Source organism: Dipodomys ordii, unplaced genomic scaffold, assembly GCF_000151885.1.
Source record: "Dipodomys ordii isolate 6190 unplaced genomic scaffold, Dord_2.0 Scaffold99, whole genome shotgun sequence".
NCBI classification, from domain to species: Eukaryota; Metazoa; Chordata; class Mammalia; order Rodentia; family Heteromyidae; genus Dipodomys; species Dipodomys ordii.
In genome coordinates, this window is record NW_012267315.1 from 1,500,331 (window position 1) to 1,522,100 (window position 21,770).

Below are 21,770 nucleotides of genomic sequence, written 5' to 3' on the forward strand. Positions count from 1 at the left end.
GAAAAGTTCAGCTAAGATGTTAAGAGAAATGAACTCCAAGATAAGGACTCAAGTGGTTTTTTTCTTTCTTGCTATTGTTTCTAAGGTATTTATAAGGTATCACATGATTGTTTTGTTGTGTTATATGTTCCTCCCCCACAATATAACCCCTGTTTACACTGTATTTGATGTTGGTATAATTTGCAGAGGGGAAGGAAAAAAATAAATTGTTTAAATAGGGATACAGGTTGACCAATTGCTCCAATGAGATGTACAAGACGCTATGTCAAAAAATGAACTTTACAATTTATGGGGGGGGAGTGTAGTTGTGGAGATAGGAGGGAAGAGATGGGAGGGGAAAAACAAGGAGGAGGCAACAATGCTTGATAAGAAATGTACTCATTACCTTGCTCATGTAATTGTAACCCCTCTGTACAGTATTTTCTCAATAAAAAACTTATATTTAAAAAAATACATAATGAAATTCAAACAAAGGAAAACAAAATATAGTTACAGAAAGTCTGCATTCGAGTTCATAACTGTAAGAGCCTTTTCCCTGAATAGAAGTAGGTGGGAGACAAACTTGGTGTTGACTTCTTAGAGCTGGAAGAAAAGGATGTACAGTGTTACAAGATGCATTGTGTTCAATCATTTAAAACTACCTAATGGAGGATGATAACTGAAAATGATGAAAAATCTTTCTTCAACAAATGATCATGTGATCATTTAATCCACTATTATATTTAATATCATTTATTTTTATTGTAAAGGTGAGGTACAGATGGGTTACAGTTATATAAGTCAGGTAATGAGTACATTTCTTTTTCAACAGAGTCACCTCTTCCAGTTTTTTCTCCTAGATTTTACCCTCTTGATCCCCCTCCCCCACAAGTTTTATAGTTCATTTCCAACAGAGTCTCTAATGAGTATCACTACTGAATTAGTTCCCCATTTGTCCCACCATTTCTGCGCTGCCCTTTACCCTCCCCCAAAACAGATAAACTTGCATACTAGACAAAAAGTACAGAAATAAAAAGCAAAACCAAAGGGCAGTAATAAGACCACAAATAGTAAAATGAAAAACTTCTTGTTTCCATTTCTTGGAGTTCATTTCCATAAGCATTATTTTATATGATCATAAGCACATCGCTATTGATTCCTTGTGATCCTCTCCTAAAAATATCCTCCTTGGGTCTCACTGTGTGAATGTTTAGAATGCTGTTTAATCATGTCCAAGAATAATTGTTTGTCTTTTCCATGCATTGTGTTTACTTGTAGATTTATAACATTCTAATTACTACAAATGAGGGAAACCATGCAACCTATGTTTCCTTGGGTCTGGCTTACTTCACTTAATATAGTTCTTTCCAAGTCTTTTCATTTCCTTATGAATGGGCAATGTCATTCTTTTTGATGGAAGCATAGAACTCCAGTGTATATATACCACATTTTCTTTTTTTAATACGTTTTTTTATTGTGAAATTACTGGACAGAGGGGTTACAGTTACATGAGCAAGGTAATGAGTACATTTCTTATCAAGCATTGTTGCCTCCTCCTTTGTTTTTCCCCTACCATCCCTTCCCTCCCACCTCCACAACTACACTCCTCCACCCTCCCCCCCCCCCCCCCCCCCCCCCCGCCTAAATTGTAAAGTTTGTTTTTCAACATAGTATCTTGTACATCTCATTGTTACAATGGGTGAGCCTGTATCCCTATTTACCACATTTTCTTGATCCATTCATCCATGAAGGAGCATTTGGGTTGATTCTGTTATCTTACTATGGTATACAATGCTGCAATGAACATGGTTGTGCTGGTAGCTTTAGTGTGGCCTGGTTGTGATCAATTGGATAAATACCCAGGAGTGGAATTTCTTTTTTTATACGTTTTTTTAATTGTAAAAATACTCTACAGAGGGGTTACAGTTACATGAGCAAGGTAATGAGTGCATTTCCTATGGATGTGAGGGCCATTTGGTTGCAACATCTGTCACCCCATTGATTGCCAGGGTTGATTCAGCTGATTTGACTGGCTAGGCAAGTGTACCCTTCTTCCCTCGCCGCTCCATGTGCATCCCTCCCGAGGCTGCATGCTTGGTTGAAGAGGACGACTGTCCCCGATAAAGGAGGACTGGTCTTCGGTCAAGGGTATACGAGTAGCTACACTACCTTGCTAGAACCTCCAAACAAGCTCTCAGGAGTGGAATTTCTTGGTCATAGAGGTGTTCTATATTTACTCTTTTGAGGAACTTCCATACTGCTTTCCAGAGTGGTCAAACAACAGTATAATAGCATTCCCTTTTGGCCACTACCCTGCCAGTATTGTTAATTTTCTTGATAATGGCCACTTTAACTGGAATGAGATGGAAGCTCAATGTTGTTTTGATTTGCATTTCTTTCATGGCTAGAAATGCTGAACATCTCTTCATATGTCTATTGGCCATTCTTACTTCTTCTTCTGAGAAGCTTCTCTTTAAGTCTTCAGCCCATTTATTAATTGGGATGTTGTTTCTTTGAGGATTTGTCTTTTTTTTGGGGGGGTGATTTTTTTATTGTGAAAACACTGTACAGAGGGGTTACAATTACATGGGCAAGATAATGAGTACATTTCTTATCAAGCATTGTAGCCTCCTCCTTTGTTTCCCCTTCCCGTCCCTTCCCTTCCTCCCTCCCCCCCAATCCTCCTCCCCCCCCCGGGGGGGTGATTTTTTAGCACTAAGCATATTTTAGGTGTAAGGTCCTTGTCTAATGAATACTAGTAAAAGACTTTCTTGCAGAAATTCTTCAGATTAATGCAATCCCATTTATCCAGGCTGTCTTTGATTTGCTGTGATTCTGGATTTTTACTAAGGTAGATTCAACCTGTGCCTAGGAACCCTCATATTTCCCCTGCCCCTTCTTGTAATATTTTCATGATAACTCACCTTACATTGAGGTCTTTGGTCCATTTTAATTGATTCTGGTGCAGGGTTATATAGAAGATTCAAAATAGCAAAAACAATCCTTAGAAAGAAGAACAGAGATGGGAAAATATAAATATTAAACTTCAAACACCATTACAAAGCTGTAGTAATAAATAGAGTTTGGTACTGGCACAAGAATAGGCCTGAGGACCAACGGAGTAAAATAGAAGACCCAGAAATGAACCCGCAGACCTATACCCAGCTAATATTTGATAAGGGAGCCAAAAACGGAATGGAAGAAAAACAGCCTCTTCAACAAATGGGACTGGAAGAATTGGGTATCAGGCAGAAAAACCAAGCTAGATCCTTGTATAATCCTCTATTTTACTATACCTGTGTCTGGCATAATCAATTAAAATATTTATACCAAATTAAATGCACCAATTGAAAAATGAAAGTTTCCAGGTTCACAAATAAGTTAACAATTCCTTGAATAACAAAAGTATCAATATTAATTCCTTGTATATCTATTCATCCTTAGAAAATTCTGAAACCCTTCATACCAATTTTGGATAAGAAAACTAGACTCACAGAGGTCAGATAACTTTCCCGAGATCATAAGCATCATATGTAAAATAGGGAGATAGGAATCAAATCTTTGGCTCTAAGCTCTTTATATTTTCTTTTTCTGAGTACTACCTGTCTCTCATTTACTAATATTTTACATACAACATATTAAGTTAGTGAATATATTTCCTAGTGCATATCCATGGTGTATTGGTTACAAAAGTTTCAGAAGTATATGAAAGAACTCTGTACTCAGTGTGATGAAACTTTAACGAAGGGCTAGACATGGTCATGTACACCTGGAATCCCAGGACTTGGGAAGACAGAAGCAGGACATAGAGAACTCTGAGACCATCTGGGCCTTATGGTGAGATCCCGTCTCAAATACACACACAAACACAAACACACAAATACATACAGAGAGAGAGAGAGAGAGAGAGAGAGAGAGAGAGAGAGAGAGAGAGAAATGTATCACTTCAGAATCAGAGTTCAGAGATGTCATACCCCAAGTATGGTAAGAATATGGTCAAATGATGTTGAAGAATGGCTGTTCTTTCTGCCTCTTTGCTTTACCACTAGGTCATTAGCTTTCCTCACAGCCCTGTTTTTTTTTTAATTTTCAAAAGAGGGTTGCAAGCATCAAATACAAATATGATAGTACTTAGTGAAAGAAATAAACTCTATTCCTCCTCCTCCTCCTCCTCCTCCTCCTCCTCTTCCTCCTCCTTCTTCTCCTTCTCCTTCTCCTTAAGTTCCTTCTTTTTCTTTCCTTTTTTATGTGGACAAGGTCTCCTAACACATATAGCTCAGGCTAGCCTCAAACTGACTACCCTCCTACTCTCTGGCTTCTGAACCCTGGAACTGGCTCCAGAACACCTGGATTTTCTCTTTGTAAACTGTTCTATTGGAGGTATAGTTCAAATACCTTATTAATCTTCTTTTTAGTTGTCCTATTTGTCCTTGAAAGTGGAATAGCAAAATCTATATTGTTAAGTTGCCCATTCATTTCCCTTGCTTCATATATTTTGGTGCTCCTATATTCGGTGATTATGTGCTTATTATTTGTACATCTTCCATTCAGATGGCCTTCTTGATCACCAGTAAAATACTTTGTGTTAAAGTCTATGTTGCCTCATATTAGTATATTCAACTTCTTTGTAGTTCCTGATGGGATGATTTTTTTGTCCTTTACTTCCAATCTATTTGTATCTTTTATTGCAATCTGTCGTCTGTGGAGCATACAGAGTTGGATCTTGGTGTTTCATCCAGCGTCATAATCTCTCTCAACTGAATTTTTTTACTTCATTGAAACCTAATGTTATTAATAATGTAGTTGGATTTATGTCTGACATTACACTTTTTGCTACCATTGTCTTTTGTTTCATCTTCTGTTATTGTTCCTCTTTTTCTCCTTTATTGACTCTCACATTGACTGGAAATTTTCTAATATAGCATTTTATTTAATAAATTTTAGTTACTTTTTTAGTTATCCTAAGTGGTGGGTGTGGGCTATATCATAAACATTTTCATTTATAGCATAAGCTTCAGATTTATAAACTTAATTGCATCTAGATCTAGAAATAATATTCCACATAGTTCTATTTTCTTTTACCCCTTTTTGTGGTACCACTGTTATACAGTTACATATACAAGAGTTGCTAACCCAAGACTGCATTGTTAAAATTACTACTTAAAATAAGTTTTATAACTCTGAAAGAAGCCAAGAAGAGAACATGAAAGTTTATTTTATGGCTCTTCTTATTTGTTCTTTCTGATATTCTTCACTTGTTCATACTGATTTAAGTTGCCATCTGGAGTCATTACCTCAGGCAAATGCAACTTTGCTCCATCCACCTTTGTTGTTCTGTTATTTGAAAATACATTACAATACATCTTGCACATATTTTTATACAATTACTTTTCATATAGCCAAGAGAAAAGATGAAAAGATATGCATTTGCACTTTCTTTTAGAAATAAATGCACTGCCTTTTTTAGTGTTCTTTGCTTTCTCTTGTAGGCTTGGGTAACTTGTCTGAAGTATGTCTGTGAATACTTCTTGCTATGTGGATCTACTAGAAACAACTTCTGTCAATTTGTGAAACTTTGTTCTTATTTCATCTTCATGTCTAGAAGATACCTGTGCTACATTTAGATATTGTTTTTCCTCACTTCGAGTACTTTATTACTCCAATGCCTTATGACTTAAATTATTTTCACTGAGAAGTCATATATTATACTTACAAGGCTCTTATGTAAATGACAAGTTATTGTTTTCTTGATTCTTTCTTCCTGGATTTTGTCCATCATTGGCTTTCAGCATTTTTGTTATGATGTATCTGTTTGTGGATCTTTCAACACATTTATCCCAGTTGGAAATTTGTTGAGCTTCACAGTTAACTTACTTAATATGTTTCTCACCCATTGTTTCTTTTCTTTTAAATCTTTAAATATTCATGCAAAGCCATATGTGGATCAGAAAATATATAGTTGCTTGTTGCATATTTCATATATCATAAAATTTGAACCTACAAAAAATGAAAATGAAATAGCAATATTTTTATTTATTAGCATCAATTAGTTGTAGAGTGGAGTTTCATTTTGACATGCCCATTTATACATACAACTTGCCTTGAATCTGATTCGCTCCCTCCATCACTCATCACTTCTCAAATCAATACCAAAAGGCTTTATTATTCAATTTTCACACATGCACATAGGGTGCTTGACTATATTCAATACCCCCAGCCTCTCTTTTCACCCTCCCCACTCCCACTAATACCCAAGACAAGTTTCAATACTTCAAATACTCATTGCTATTAAAATTTATGTTAATTATTTAAAGATGCTTCATCATGATACTTCACACATACATATATCATACTTGGATCAGTTGATTGTATGTATATGTATGTGTGTGTGGAAACATATATGCATAAATACATATATATGATCCTGTATGTATAAACATATGTATTTCTCTTTTAGGTCTAGCATCCACATATAAAAGAAAATGTGTGACTTTGTCCTTCTGAGTCTGGTTTACTTCTCTTAATGTGATGGCCCTGAGCTCTATTTATTTCGCTGAAAAATGACATAATTGTTTTTCTTTATGCATTTTTTAATTTTTAATTTTTCAAATATTTTATTATCTTTTAGTAGTTGTACAAAGGAGTTACCATTCAACAAAGCAGTTTATGATTACAGTGCATCTTAAAAATACACTATCATGCATATATACCACATTTTCTTGATCCATTCATCAGTTGTAGGGCATTTGAGCTATTTTCATAGTTTGGCTATTGTGAATAATGCTATAATAAACACAGCTATATAGGTATCTATATTATATCCTGAATTACATTCCTACATTACAATATCCAAGAGCAGTATCGTTGAATCATAGGGTGATTCTATTTTTACCTCCACACATTTGTTGAATTAGTTTACATTTCCACCAACTTCGTTTTGGTTTCCTTTCCCTCCATTTTACCAGCATATGTTGCTTGTGTTCTTGACACTGTCATTCTGACTAGATCCAAGGCTGTCAATCACTTGGACCAGGATAGGAGGTATAAAAGCACAGATGGACCAAATATGAAAAACGGTACCTCACCTATCACATCTTTTCCCATCCAATGAGTGAGATGCCAGTTATATAGTCAGGTCTAACTGCAATGAAGATGACAACACTATCTGTGTTTCTAGAAAGAACAAAGCTGTTGTACTTTTTTTTAATGAGCCCAATTAGCCACAGAGACCTGCCACTCTTCCTCCCTTAGTTATTTTGGCAGCGACCTTTCTCTGTCATGTAGCTCAGTACATGTATCATATGCCAGACCTGGTGCAGTTTGAGATGACATGTATGATGACTCCCTGCTGCATCCCCTAAAAATTAGGTTCTCCTAGACATTATCCTGAACCATGTGCAATTGTTTTACTGGTCATAAATAGTAACCATGACTTCAAAAAGCAACTTTGAAGCCACATCTGGGGTGAAGTGTTTCCCACACAGGTGAATGGGATACTGTTACATAGAATTTAAATATTTTTCAAACTTGCTTATTTCCAGTAGGCTTAAGCATTGCTAGTGTAGATCTTTATAAGGAACACACTTGAAAAGCCCTCTTTTTTATGGCCTGACTATGAGGTCATGAAGCCTGTGGAAATTTAGGAGATGTCAGGCAAGGGGTCTCACACACACAGACCCTCTAACTCAGGAGGAAGCTTAGCCTTGCATGTTAATAAATGACAGCTCTTCAGCCATACCAATGAAGCAAATGTTTACTTAGCATCTATTATGTGCCAAGCATGGATCTAGAGCCAAGAACATGAAGATGAGTGCTTCTTTGGAGGAGCGCGGGGACTTACCATGGATTCAGTCTGTTTGTTTTGGAAATATCCCTTTGGTTGTTTTCAGAATAGGCAGGGGCAGGACAAGAGATATCAGAAACATCTGGGAGTTGGTTTTACATATTTCTTTTTTTAATTTTTAATTTAATTTATTTATTTATCTTTTGCTGGTCTTAAGGTTTTAACTTGGGGCCTGGGAAATGTCCCTAAGCTTCCTTAGCTCAAAGCTAGTACTCTACCACTTGAGTCACACCTCCACTTCCAGTTTTTTTCTGTGATTAGAGATCAGAGTCTCTCAGACTTTCCTGGTTGGACTGCCTTCAATCTGAGATTTCAGATCTCAGCCTCCTGAGTAGCTAGGATTACAGATGTGAGCCACCAGTACCAAGATGATTTTTCTTTTACTAGTCCCCCCAAAAAATGATGTCCTATATATTTTTTCTTCACAGATTTCTTTCTTTCCTTCCTTCTTTCTTTAAGAGGAAGAGGGGGCACGTTTGACAGCAGTAGTGGAAAGGACAAAGGATAAAGCAACACAATTATTCAGAGGAAACCAATGAGCCTTCACTGTGGATGAGGTACACAGCTAAGGTTCAAAAAGGGAAACCTGCAGTAAAAAAATGTTGAGAGGGATGTGATGTGGTTAGAAGTGCTTTCCCTAATTTCCTACTCGCTCTCAATCTGTTACAGTAGAGCAACCTACACTGAAATTAAGAAAAACTGGGATCTCAAGTGTGTCAAACATTGAGCCTGTGTAGGCTTTTCCTGGCAACCCCCTTCACACTCAGCCTCTACCTTAATCCTTCTGACTGTGGTACTGGAGAGGTGGGAAGGAACGCTCACATCTCCCATCGGGTGGGGGTATGCATCCTGTCATTTGTCAAGCTGGAGCCTTGTATTTTGCTGGGTCTTTGTTGCTTTTAGGCGCTGAGCTAAAAATAGACTTTCCAAAGAAAGCTCCCGTTAGGTGGTCCTACCGAGGCAATTTACATCATCAGTTCTAAGCTTCAAGACTAATTTGGAGCACTCCTGCGCTTGATGTGCTCTATTTTTTTTTTCTTGTTTGCCTCCAGGGATAGCTGCTTTTTCATGACAGACTCTGAGGAAGTGCTCACTACAGTAATCCCAGATCTTGAACTAGGAATGAGGACAGTGGATGGGGTGGGGCTAACACAGTTTTGGTGCCCTGTAAATTTTAATCAGATTCGCTGTGCACAGCAGCAGATTCTCCGCCCCCGCCCCCCCTTTCTTCCCCATCCTGCATCAAGGTTAAAAGTACGTGCCTATGAAATCACACTCCTCTGAGATGTTTTACTGAACTAGATGACTTTGTGGAGGGTCGTCATTTCCTTTTTAAAGCTCCAGGGGGGAGAAGAATGAGCTGCGGGTTGCTCCACACTTGTCATTGTTGAAAATACATCAGGGCACGCAGACCCTTGAGGCAGTCTTTGAATTTAGTAAGATGTCGTATCCAGGCCATTCTGGGAGTGTCAGAGTGCCCAGCCTGAAGCTGGCATCACTGTGGCCTGCCACAGAGATCCAGCCATAACTAAGGAGTTGTCAGTGTTGCCTGTCCAAGTGCCTTCTTCCGAAACATGACTCCTGACAAGTCCAGCTTCACTCACAAAGGACCTGTGTAAACTCTGTCACATTATGCTTTGCAAGGGAGCATTTCTGGGGATTGTATGAAGAGCCTCCCATTTGCTAGGCAGGCATTCTATCACATGAGTCACACTTCCAGCCTCTTTTTACTTTGGTTATTTCTAAGTTGGTGTCTCTCTTTATGTCCAGGCAAGCCTGGGCTGTCATCTTTCTACTTTGTGTGCTTTCTCACCATGCTGAGGTTGACAGATGGGCGTGACTGTGCCCAGCCATTGACTAAGAAGGAGTCTTACATTCTTTATACTCTACCTGATCTCAAACTATGATTCATCTATTTTTGTCTTCCAAGTCTCTAGGATTACAGGCTTGAGCCACAATGCCCCACCTGATAGAGAATTGTATTGGTCATTTGGATAACCACATGGGGTACCTGACATTTTAAAGATGAGGAAATGAAAGCTCAGGAAGGTACACTCATTTGTCCAGTTTCAAACTTGCCCAAATTTCAAGCATCAGAGGAGAGATATACAATTTTAAATGCATATAAAATTGTTATCAATGAATGTCATCCCACCCAGATATGACGCCTCCTACCATCTACCATTAAAACCTCACGGTCTATCCTGTTTCCTGATTTAGCAATTGCAGACTGGATCCTTTGCATATGAATTAGACAAGTAGTAGCTTTTGTTGTTTGATTCATGTCTTTCATGGTGGATAAGTGCTGCACAATCACATAAAGCCTATCTTCGAGTATTTTTTTTTAAATGTTCTTCAGGCTATGTGAATGGTAACCTTTTTGCTTATATATCTCAGTGCAGGTAAAAATGAAAGCTGGTTCTGTTATTATTATTTTTATTTTTATCTTTAAGTACTTGTGCAAATGAGGTTTCAATGCAACCTGTCAGTTTCTGAATTCAGTGTATCTTGATCAATGTCATTCTTTTCATCATGTTCCCCCATCCCTCCCAACCCCATCCATCATCTCAGTTTTCCCAGTTCCCTTTTCACATGAATACACTGAATATTATTTCCACTTTAATGTTCCAGCCAACCACCAAGTTGAACTCTCTAATGCACAGTAATTGTCTTTAAATTAGTTTTCTTCTGCTTTTCATGGAGAAAATTACGCTATGCAAAAGTAGCAATAATTTCTGTCTCAGTCTGATTTTTTTTTTGCTTTTGTAACAGAATATTACAGATTAGGTAATTTATGAGCAGTACAAGTTATTTAACTTGTAGTTCTAAAGACGACGAAGACTTGGCCTGAGGGACTGCTCCTGGAGAGGGCCTTCCTGCTAGTTAGCCACGGTGAGAAAGAGAAAGTGAGTCCTGTGAAACATCAGGGTAAGGAAAGGAAGTCAATCTTACAGTAACAACCCTCATTATAACCAACCCCTTCCACAAAAATGGTACTAATCCATCTGTGAGGATTCGTCTGTCTCACTCTAACCATCTTCTAAAAGCCCCATTTATTTTTTTATTTAATTTTATTTTGTTATAAAGGTAACGTACAAAGGGGTTACAGTAAGGTAATGAGTACATTTCTTTTGAAACCGTGTTACCCCTCCCTCTTTTTCTCATACTTTCCTCCACTGCTGAATCCCCTCTCCCACGAGTTGTAAAGTTCATTTCCAACATAGTGTCCTTTGTCTCACAATTTTGTTATTCCCCTTCCCTTCCTCAAATCAGATAAAAATATCTAACCAAGACACAGGGTACCAGAATCAAAAACAGTGACAACAGGGGATAAACCAAAGGAAAAAAAATGAAAGATAAAAGATATAACTTCACAAAATATATTTAAAATAACACTTCTTTCAATATCTTGGAGTTCATTTCAATTAGCATCATTTTATATGATCATATGCACATAGCTATTGAGCTATTGTGATCTCTGCTAGGACTGTCCTAGACATATACTAATTATTACAAATGAGGGAAACCATGGAGCCCATGTTTTTCTGGGTCCGTTTACTTAATACGATTTTTTCTAAATCTTTCCATTTTCTTTCAAATGGGGTAATGCCATTCTTTCTGATGGCAGCATAGAATTCATATATATATATATATATATATATATATATATTACCACATTTCCTTGATTCATTCATCTATTGAGGGGCATCTGTGTTGGTTCCATATCTTAGCTATGGTAAGTAATACTGCAATGAACATAGTTGTGCTAGTAATAAAAGCTCCATTTCTTAATATATTACACAAGTAACTAAACTTCAAAGTGAGTTTGGGGGACACTTCAAATGATCACATACCTAATTTAAAAAATGTCTCCATCAACCTTTCTTACATGATTCTCTTTTTCTCTCTCCTAACTGCCTTCCTTGTATTGTCACATGTTAATAGGAGAAAAAAAATGCTCTTTCTATGCTAGGAATAGGAGTAGATGTAGTTCCAGAAGTCAAGGTTTCTATATCCTAACAGTTCTTATAGCTCCAGAGATGGTTATAAAACCTGCTACAGCCAAATTTTGAGAAATAAGCATTGACTGTGAAATCTTTCTGGTACTAGCCCATCTATACAAGGTTCGAATGAATGAGTAGAAAATGAGGCTTTCAGCTGTGCTGCTTTTTAGACCAGATTTTATGGCTTATCTATGAGGTTCAATACATAGAGCCAAGCACAATAGCCCAAGCTTATAATCCTAGATACTTGGGTGGTGGAGATTGGAGGATTGTGGTTGAAGTCACCCTGGATATAAAACTTTTCCAGACTCCAACAGTGAGGTGTGGTGGTCAGCAGTCATAGTCCCAGCTACAGGGGATATGTAAAGGCTTTGCTCAGAGGCATGATCCCATAATCCCTGGTGACAAGAATCAAAGGAGGATCATAGCCCAGGCTGACTTGAGCAAAACCATCCCTTGAAAATCACCAATGTTGAAAGGGGTTGGAGGTATGGCTCAAGTGCATGTGTGCTTTGCAAGTAGTAAGGCCCTGAGTTCAGTCCCCAGTTCTGCCAGAACAAAAAGAAAAGAAAGACAGAAAAAGTAGAAAACACATAACACATAGATTCCTGTGTGAAATTTAGTCCCTAGTTGGTGGCATCATTGGAAAGCATTGTAACTTTAGGATGTGGGACCTAACTAAAGGAAGAAGGTCATTGTATACATGCCTTGGAAGGTTGTGCCTGGTCATCAATCTTCTCTTCTCTCCTCTCTACTTCCTGGCTGACATGAGTTGAACAGCTATCCCACACCCCACTCTTTCCACTATGATTTACTAATATCACAAATCTAAGTAAATGCCTCCTCCCTGAAGATGGTTATCAGAGATTTTGTTCAAAATGATGCAAACATAACACACAGGGGAATCCCATCTCCTAGGCAGACAAATTTCTGGAACTTTCAGTACAAGGTCCACCAGCAAATCACTGGGCATAAGAGCAGAGTCCTTTTCCAGCATCATCTAGACCATGTCTCCAGAAGTACATGTAAGTTCACTCATCTCACATTGGTCTTGGGGTTGGGCCCCAAGACCAGTGACAGCCTCTTCTTGGGACAAGGCATGAGAGTGCTGCACAGTAACATAAGCCCATCCGTATGCTTCAAATGCTGGCCCCACAGCTTCCTGCCTGTTTCAGTATTCCTAGCTATAATATCATGTTAATACTTGTAGCATCTCACAGGGATTTAGGGTAAAATGAAGTTAATAAATACATAGAGAGTGCCATAATAATGCCTGGCTCGTGGTATATGCCCAGAAAATGTTGCTAGAAGAGTGACTTGCATGGGAACTTCATTAGAGCTATGGGATTGCCATGCTTTGGTATTGAGACTTTAGGAATGATACTTAAAATTCCCTGTAACTTTTCTGAGCTTCATTTTCTCTCCTTTGTGGGTTGTGAACACCTTCTTCACTGAACTATTATGAGAATTACTTGAAAAAGATTCATAAAAAACACTTGAGAAAATGTACATAAAACAGCAGAAACAGTAGCAAACTAAAGATAGTTTTCTTTCCACTCAATGGCTTTATTTTATCATAAGTTCTATGAGGACAGAGACTTCCTTTTCTCTAACTATTACAAGAATCCAATCAATCCACAGAGAAGAAAGGCATTTGACCAAAGAAGAATCTATTTGGGTTAAATTTCGTTCACCTTTTATTCTAGAACAGAATTCATTTCTTCAAAGTACCTTAGATTAGGTCTTGTTAGGATTCCTTCAGTAGGATAATCAAAAGAGGGTTAATTGTCAAGGAGACCATTTTCAATGAGCAAGCTATGAAAGGATCTTAAGAGAGATCCAGTAGCACAGGCTTATTTACTCACAAGAACCGTTGCCAGCTTACATGACCAAGGAACCTAGAGGGTGACAGTTTTGTAGAGGAAGTCTCTGTGAGCAGCAGAGAGCTGCAGCCAAGCTGGGAGAAGGTGATCTTGCACAGAGTCAGGAGGATAAACATTTGGAACTTTCTCTTTCTCCTATATCACTGCAGTCTTCTCCTGGAGTTCCCCAATAGTGGAATTCAGCCAGAATCCAGGTGGTAGCAGAGGAGGGTTTCCAGATTTAGCTAATTAAATATACAGAACACACAAGTAAGCCTGAAATTTAGATAAACAATACATAAATTTTAGGATAAATTTATCCCATGAAATATTTGGGAGATGTTTTATTCTAAAAAATCTCATCCATTATTTGTCTGAAAATCAGATAATATGTGTGTGTGTGTGTGTGTGTGTGTGTGTGTGTGTGTGTGTGTGTGCATGCGCACCAATACTGGACTTGAAGTTAGGGCCTTGAGTTCTCTCTTAGCTTTCTTGATCAAATATGATACTGTAGCATTTGAACCATACCTCTACTTCCTGAAACTCCAGTGTTAACCGGATCTTCTTTCTTTCTTTCTTTATCCATCTATCTCTCTATTTATTTATTTATTTTGTTGGTCTTGGTGCTTGAACATGGGCCTAGGCACTGTCCCTCAGCTCTTCAGCTCAAGGTAAGCACCCTACCACTTGAGTCACAGAGCCACTTCTGTTTTGTTTTGTTTTGTTTTGTTTTCTGGTAGTTTATTAGAGAGAAGAGGCTCATGGAATTTCCTTCCTGGGCTGGAAACCATGATCCTCAGACCTCAGCCTCCTGAGTAACTAGGATTACAGGTGTGAGCCACCAGAGCCCATCTGGATCTTCTTTATCAGGAAATCAAGATGGGAGTGGCATTGATGCATTTCTTACAAGTGAACCTCCTAAGCACTGAGCAAGAGAAAAGCATGGTGAGGGATGAACAGTGGATTTTCAGAAGCAATGAAAAGCCAATCAGACCCATTAGCTCAATCCTCCTGCCCCAATATATATAGTATTTTATCTTACAAAAAAAATTAAAACTTTATCACAGTAAACATATATCCCAAGATGTGCAGGTCTTTGTCGGTGATGTCAATTAGGTCACAGCTGTCTTCAATATCTCAAATGACGGCCATTTCTGCAGTACAACATAAAATAGAACATTACCATCTAATTGAATAGTGGAAGGGGAGACATGTAGTACTAATTAGTAATCTAAAAGTTACTCTGAGAGCAATGTTTTAGTCACAAAAATTAAAATCTCAGTTCCGTAACTTAAAAAAAAAATTTAGGGTCTCTGGATTGAAAAAATTTTAATATATATTTTTATTGTAAAGATACTGTACAGATAGGTTACAGTTACATGAATAAGGTAATGAATACATTTTCATGGAGCATTGTTACCCCCTCCTTTATTTTTACCTTACAATCCCTAATCTCCCCACTTCCCCCAACAACTCCCTTTCCTCCTACCCCCAGTACATTAAAAACAACAGCAGACTTAACATATTTAACATTATAGTTACTCTGACTCCCTGGTTCTTACAAAAGATGAGTTCTAAAGTTCCCATTCTCCAAGAATCATAAAGCAGAAATGAAAAGGCCAAATACTTCTCAGCATTTGGTTTCAGTTTTAGCTGTTATGTCTACTTTTTGAATTTCTTTTATTTTACATATCTTCTTGTAAGCATTAGTCATTGTGTCTATAATTTTAGCAATGCTAATATTTAATTTATGGATTCAGTGAATGAATAATATAATTCAGGCACTCATATAAGAAAAGTCTAAAGAATTCCAACAGTACTTTAGCATGGTTACATGAATTCAGAAATGGGCACATGGGAATTTCTTTGTAATGATACTTACTGGATTTTTTAAAACCTCAACTAGACAATTAACAGAGTAGGTAGTTGTGGGCATAGAGGGTTTGAGAGTGCATCAAGAAATAAGAATACAATCATAATACAGGCAGTCTTCAGGGAGAACATTCAAGAATAGCTCTTTGAAGGTCCTGATTTGTCCACAAAGGAAAGAGAGGCTTAGAGCAATATACAGATTAGTAATGTTATTTTTGCCAAGGAAAATGATCTTTGGATTTACATTGATAGCTAAAATAAATCTAAATTTGAATTTAGAATGGAAAGATAATTCTCTGGTTTGTGAGGTTTTAATGAAGCTGGAGAAAAAGACTATTAGGTTTAACCTCATGATATTGTCATGATATGTTGTCAGGAAAGAGACAAAACATCCTTATGGAAATGGCACCACAGAAAGAGATCTCTCCTTTAAAGCTGAGTTGAATAGAGGGCTCCACTTTGATTTCCTGCTAATGTCCTTCTTTTTCCTGATCTTGATGAATCACTAGGTTGTCAAGCCTTCGTAGAGATTGAGGCCCAGAACATGTACCACTGTTCCAGTGAGACCCAGCAGATGACTTTCAAAAGGTGAGTGAACCCAGCAAGACTAGCAGTGAAACTGTCCACCTGAGCCCCATCCTGATAACCAAAGTCTTCTGTACTGACCTATATTTTCCGGTATTTTTGTGACATAGCACAAACTAATTGACACACTCCATGAGTTTGGCTACTTTGTTTCATTTCTTTAAACTTGGATCTCCTCTGCTATGGATATGGATATAATGGTTATAATAATAGTAATGGTCTCCTAGGTTGCAAAGAGTATTAAATAAATAATTAGTATGACTTAGTACTGGGCCCAGCACACAGAAAACCCAAGGTAAATTGCTATTAATTATAGGATAATGTTCTTTTTAAAATTTCTTTATTGTAAAGGTGATGTACAGAGGGTTACAGTTATGTAAGTAAGATAATGAGGGCTTTATGCCCGCCCTCATTTTCTCCTGCTTTCCCTCCTTCCCCCAACTCCCCTCCCCCCACGTTGTAAAGCTCATTTCCAACTTAGTGGCTAGTATAGGATAATGTTTTTATATTCAGAATTTAATTAGGCCAGATGGGATGTTCTGAACTCTGTAACTACAACCACCACACAATGGTCTGAGGCTGGATTTAAACATAAACAGTAAGTGCTTTGTTTGGTTTGAAGCTTATCTAGGTGTCTCATACATCAGTGGATGGGTTTTAAAAATTAATAAATATGACAAAAGTGGCTCATGCCTATAATCCCAGCTACTTAAAAGGCTGGTATCGGGAGAACTATGGTTCAAGGCCAGATCAGGCAAAAAGTTAGCAAGATCTTTTCTCAACAAATTAGCTATGTATATAGCAGTAATCTCAGTGGTGTAGGGGAAAATCTGAGGCAAGCCACTAGCAAAACTAGCAAGATCCTAGCCAAAAATCAACTTAAGTAAAGTGTGGTTAAATGCACAGCTTGAGTTGGTGGAATGTGATCTGCCTGGGAAGCCTGAAGGCTCAAGTTCAAATCCAAGAACCACCAAAATAATTTGAAAAATGCTTATTGGTAATGTACTGTGCATTTAAGGAGGTTTTTTCCCACTAAATTCAACTCTCTTCTGAGCCTCTGTTGAGCCAAGTCTTGTATCTGAGTTTTCTATTAACTGCGACTCCCACAGAAGTTCCAAATCCATCTCCCATGGGAGGAAACCCTAGGAAAAGAGGAGTTAACTGGATTGCCAGGAGGACATGGGTTTTTGCTAATAATGGTCTCCAAAACACACTAAGTGCTAAGAGGTTTGATTCTTTCCACTTCCCTATCTTGAACATTAAGTCTCACAGAATTAGTTTTCTAGAAATTTTTAAATTCTGCCCTAATGGAACACAATTAGGAAACAAAATGTGTGAACCTTCCCTTTTCAACAGGGTAGATTTAATTTGTTTTAAGTAACTTCAAGTAATGTCTAATGACTGTGAGTGTTTATATTGCAACTGCTGTCAGAAACTGACATCAATTAAAACTAGCAGCAGTTTGATGTGTGCTACAATTTGAACTTTTTTTCCCTTTTCCTAGTTAGTTATATGCTAGTATTTCACAAGTATCTTTGTACTGAATCCCACTTGGCCCTCAAAGGTAAACCTTGCTCTCTGCAAACCTGGGTCCAGATAACATATCCATCCTTCATAACAGACTAGGCAAAAAGAATCTCCCGGGATAAGCATTGATATGCCTTCAGTCTGAATGGCATCTGAACCTTATATGTGAGCCTAAGAACCAACAGAAGAGCTACACGAACCAATCTGCCTGCCACGATTAATTGGTGAGAACCTGGTTTAAGTTTGTAACCTCTCTTTTGTAACCTCTCTTCCTCCAATTCGTTTGAGGTCATTTATCCCACAAACTCTAATTATGTGTGTCTATAAATGAAAGATCAAAGTGCTTTAGTCATAATACAATACATCCGAATTTCTACTTGTATTTTGAATCTTTACAGGGTGCTGCTCAATTTGGAAACCATAGAACACACAGTAACATGACAGAGATCAGACACCTTCATCTAATAGTTTTGTGTTCTTGAAAGAGTGTGTCACTCCTGTTAGCCAGAGGATTTTAATCTACAGAGTGAACATGATATTACTACCTTCTAGACTATAGCAAGACAGTGAGCATGAAAACTCTTAACATAGTAGCCAGCTCAAACAAAATCCTCAGGACAGGCTCTCCACTGTTGGATGGTGTGTTCAGTCCTTGAGGAAAGTCCCTGAGAAGGAAATGGGGTGGTTCGTGTCATGTTACTGGATCTCATCTAAGTCAGAGTTTGGCAGTGCTGAACGAGCTCATAAGTGATTAGTGTTACAAGACATCATTATAGTCTGGGGCTGTGTGGTGTGGAATGAGGAAGAGAGTGTAAATCTAAACAAGAGATTGTTACGGTACAAGTAGACTTCAGGACAACCTCCTGGGGTATGTGATTAACTCCAATCCCTTAAGACCCGCAAAGCACCAGAGTCACGCATCTTCTATTTAGTGTGATGTGTAATAGTAACTCTTATATGGGTGCCTCACTTCTGATCACCAAGGAAAGGAAGGGCAGACTGGGGATGGATGCTGCAGCTGTGGTGTTAGAGCGAGGCCCTGCCCATGCAGGCAAGCATAGGGTCAGCTTAGAATGAAGCTACCCACAAACAGACATCCCACTGCTGGCTTCTTGTTCCTGCCTGGGAGTCAGTCTGTCTCTAGGCGGGGCAGTATTAACTGAAAGCTACTGACCAGAAAGTTGATTTATTGTGAAAGAGAAAAAAATTAAGGAATTATATTAGAGCCTTCTGAAAAGGCTCTGTGGTGTGTTGCTGTGATTATTATTAGTCACAAGGATTTTTAAACAATGGAGTCATGTCTAAGTTAATACATGGTGAATCACTGTGCGATCATATTATAAATTCTAATGAGTGAGGCTTATATACTTTCCTCCTCTTCTTAGGAGTCTGTTTTCTCTCCAATTAGATACATGTGTGGCTGTAGTCAAATATCTCCATATAATGAAATACACATTTTCACCCTTTCCGATGGCATATTGTTTTATCAATCGTAATGATTTTTATGTGGACAAGAAATAATTTCATCTCTCACTGATTTTTTTCCCATTGATCCTGCTTCCAAGGCTTCCTCTTGAGGAGCAGTCATGTGATCCTTTCATGTCATGTTACTGACATTCACATGTAGACACAATGCAAGAGGATCTACAGGTTTTTCTCTTACGTGCTATGAGGTGAACAATTCTGGCTGGCAATCATTGTTCTTTGATTGTCTCATTTCTCCACCTTGGAAATTTTATTTGGTCCATACTGAGGACATATCCAGTAAAGATAATAATTTTAATGTTTAAGGAATACAAATTTTCCTTTAAAAGTTTTTCTTTAAAAGAAAACAAAAGGAGTGCTAGGGATGTAGCTTTGTATGACTGAGGCCTTGGATTCAAACCCAAATAATGCAAAATGAAGTAGAAGAGGAAAAAGAGGAGAAACAGGACAAGGAGAACTTTGAATTTGGAGAGTCACAGTTTGGCTTCCTGATCATATAATTCTACTTCTAGTCTTACAATTCCAATATCCTAATAACTAGGAAAAGCTCCAGTCAGTCTTTTGCTTACCTCGTCCCCAAATATAGTTGATACAAAGCATTCCCCATCCCCCTGTGCAGTGGGAGGTATGCTTATTCACTGCACAGAGATAGTAGTGCTGATTCCCCAGGGATACTTTATGAAACATGAGGCAATGCTTTTTTATATATTTTTATTGTAAAGATACTGTACACAGGGGTTACAGATTCATGAGTAAGGTAATAAGTACATTTCCTATTGAGCATCACATGTTTTTTAAAATAATAAAAAGGATTTTCTCCAAAGACTCACACAAAGTAGTCTTATTTTTTTTTGTTTCTTTCAGGGGTGCTAGTTTCACAGTCTATCGTGTGTGTGTGTGTGTGTGTGTGTGTGTGTGTGTGTGTGTGTGTGTGTGCGCTAGTCCTGGGACTTGAATTCAGGTCCTAAGCACTGAGCATTTTTGCTCAAGACTAACACTCTACCACTTGAGCTGCAGCTCTATTTCTGGCTGTTTGGAGGTTAATTGAATGTCAGATTCTCACTGACTTTCTCCTGACTTGGCGTGGCTTCAAACCTTCATCGTTAGATCTCAGCTTCTTGAGCAACAGGCTTGAGCCACTGGTGCCAGGCTCTTTTACTTCTTACATCCTACAAGATTGAGAGATTAAAGGCTGGACCTGAGGAGGGAAGATGTCTTTAAAAGGTAGGAAATAATGATGGGGGCAAGGGAGGGTTAGATGCCTCCCATTGGTAAGAAAGGAGGTATACTGTGCTAACATCCCAAGACATCTTCCAGCCCCAATAATCTAGAACTCTGTGATATGAAAATGGGGTAAAAAGTCCTCAGAGGAAAGAGGTAACAAAGAAGCAAACAGAAGGAACATGCACAAATAAATGGCTTTTGCAAACCCCTCAGGATTCTTAAGGTAGATCCAGGAGCCTAGGAATTGCTTTCAATACTTAAAAAAAAATAAATGCAATGAGAGTTGTACATTTACTTAGTGATAGATTATCCACTCATATAATCAAACAATTGGATTTTTCCTTTTAGTAGAAGTAGAAAGACAAGTTACCTTGTAGTTCTGATTTAGGATAATACAGCTATTTGGAAGGCAAGCGAAAGATGATTGTGTAAGACCATGATCACAACTAGTCAGAACGAAGTTAGTGTGAGACCCTATCTAAAAAATTTAAACTAAAAACAAAAAGACTTGAAAGCATGACTCAACTAGTAGAGCACTTGCTTAGAATACGTGAGGCCCTGAGTTCCATTCCCAGTATCACAAATAAAGAAAGATGTCTAGAGAGATAGATAGGTAGCTAGATGACAGATCGATAGATAGATTGATAGATAGATAGATAATCTACCACTTTTCACAGTATGTCATATTGAATTTTTCCTATTTATATTTTCATAATATTTTGAGCTCTAACAAAGTAGGCAGGATATCTGTTTTCATCATTTTATCCATCAAATTCCAGTGTCAACTATAACTAATACTAGGTGCTTTATAAGTACTTGATTATTAATGAGATAAATCAAAGAAAAATATAAAAAGTACAACATATTATAAGTGTTAAAATGCTGCCATGTACAATGTGTTAGAGAAATACAAACCAAGATGAAGATAAGATGCATTATTTAACCTGCATGTGGATGGATAATAGAAGTTGAAGACAAGGTAAAGGAATACTCAAGGCAGAAGAAGATCAAAGACTTTGAAGTATTTCAAAATAAATGCTGAGTAAAATTAATTTGGAAATGTATGTAGAGGCCAGGCAGTATAGATTAGGATAAGGAATTTGTAGAATAACAAGTTTTATAAAATGAGAAAATCCGTTAGCCAGGATTTTTTTCTAGAATAGAAATTCTGTTCACCATATGGAAATACAGAGTGTAGAGTATTTTAGGATTTCCCAGTTATCTTTTCCATATTAATTCCTAACCTAATTTCCTGTGTCCTCATAGATATCATATATAACATCTATTTCTTTTCTTTATTTTTTGTGTAAAAATGCTGTACAGAGAGGTTACAGTTACATCAGTAAGGTAATGAGTACATTGTTACCCCCGCCTTTGTTTTTCTCTTAC

General features: G+C 37.7%; 1 long non-coding RNA gene across 1 annotated transcript in view; it reads right to left on the reverse strand.

The window, feature by feature from the left end:
• Positions 1 to 13,717: 13,717 nt before the first annotated feature.
• The window catches only part of LOC105993716, a 44,551-nt gene continuing 36,498 nt past the window's right edge, over positions 13,718 to 21,770 (reverse strand). Inside the window, exons 3-4 of the long non-coding RNA XR_001175479.1 lie at positions 14,746 to 14,842; positions 13,718 to 13,933 (exon numbers count right to left, since the gene is read on the reverse strand). This is a non-coding gene — a long non-coding RNA (uncharacterized LOC105993716). The remainder of the gene's footprint in view (positions 13,934 to 14,745; positions 14,843 to 21,770) is intronic.